General features: G+C 36.3%; 1 long non-coding RNA gene across 1 annotated transcript in view; it reads left to right on the top strand.

Annotated features, from left to right (window-relative positions):
• LOC117106378 overlaps positions 1–1,254 on the top strand; it is an 8,521-nt gene extending 7,267 nt beyond the window's left edge. Inside the window, exons 2-3 of the long non-coding RNA XR_004445056.1 lie at positions 532–672; positions 1,206–1,254. This is a non-coding gene — a long non-coding RNA (uncharacterized LOC117106378). The remainder of the gene's footprint in view (positions 1–531; positions 673–1,205) is intronic.
• The last annotated feature ends 65 nt before the right edge of the window (positions 1,255–1,319 follow it).

The raw sequence follows: 1,319 nt of genomic DNA, 5'->3' as shown, positions 1-1,319 counted from the left end.
TTTGATGAATAAAGAATAGGAATGAATTAACGTCGTTTGCAGTTCTCCCCGCCAGAGACACCTTTTTTCATACCACTAAATAAAGGAACTTTTCGTTCAAGGGCTATGCTTGATACGATTATAAAATCTTCCTATTCCAGCACTATTATTATTTATCTATTTGTTTATATTGTGTTTATATTGCTGCGCAGCAAAGCTAATTTGAATATTATTTACTATGACTTCCAAGCTATGTTTGAGCGTTTCAGTCAGTTGTATGAGATAAGTGTCTGGGGGTTAGATCTGTGCGTATTAATAGGTCTCTGTGGTCTGATGGATATGACATTCCTTTTGATAGAGAGAGGGAGAGTGAGAGAGAGAGGGGGGGGAGAAAGGTTGAAGGTTCGAATCAGAGACACTTTTTTTAATAATAGAAATTTTCGTTGAAGGGCTATGCTAAATACGATACAGATTGTTCCTATTCGAGCATATTTATACACAATACTGCTATTTTATTATTAATGATTCATAATTTTGTTGATTACCTTACAGAAGAAACTAATCACGTAGCAGACTAGTGTTGTACCAACATGCTGAAATTCTTGAAAAAGATTGCTTTTATACTTATGGTTGTTACAACTCTCGGAAACTTTGTGATATTTTTTCATCAGATGGATTACATTGACTTACACCGTAAGAAACTACATATTTGTTGTATGTTTGACCTTGCGTCGTAATTTAAACGGCTATATTATGGCCAACAGTAGTATTTCAAGTTGGCACAAATTTACATAATTCATTCTAATAATTATGGTTTTCTGCAATACGGTAGCCATATAATATTTCGATGGTAACCCCGTAGGTCTAAAAAGTAATTATTTTTATTTTTGTTCATTTGAGGGGAATGATACGTGCTAACACATCATATCAGAACTGTTCAGTTGTTCAAGGTGTTAGGGTTCGCCCTGTGGATTCCACCAGGGCTAAACCTGGTCTCCGTCGAAAGCTGTCAGACATCTTGGCGGACAACTTAGACCCCACCCGTCTACAAATCCTGATGACAGTAAATTACCTGAATTGATCCTACTAATGATTTAACTCCAAATTAAACTGTCATTTCTGGGAGCTCGTCTCCTTTTCTAAGAGACGTCTCTGCTTGCGTCTCGGAGTTTAAGTTAAATTTATTGAGTCTCAATATATATTGATAGAAATATTTTTGTTTGTAGGTCCATCAACAGATAACAGACTGATTGGAAGGCAGTTGGAAATAGAGAGTGTAACTGGTCAAGGTTCATTGACCTTTCCAAAGCATCATCCCATTGGAATGCTCCTCAGTCACA

The sequence above is a fragment of the Anneissia japonica genome, unplaced genomic scaffold (assembly GCF_011630105.1).
Source record: "Anneissia japonica isolate Jap-2015-1 unplaced genomic scaffold, ASM1163010v1 scaffold21434_len11230_cov113, whole genome shotgun sequence".
NCBI lineage: Eukaryota > Metazoa > Echinodermata > Crinoidea > Comatulida > Comatulidae > Anneissia > Anneissia japonica.
Note: the sequence above shows the minus strand (reverse complement) of the source record. Positions and strands in the feature narration are given on the sequence as shown.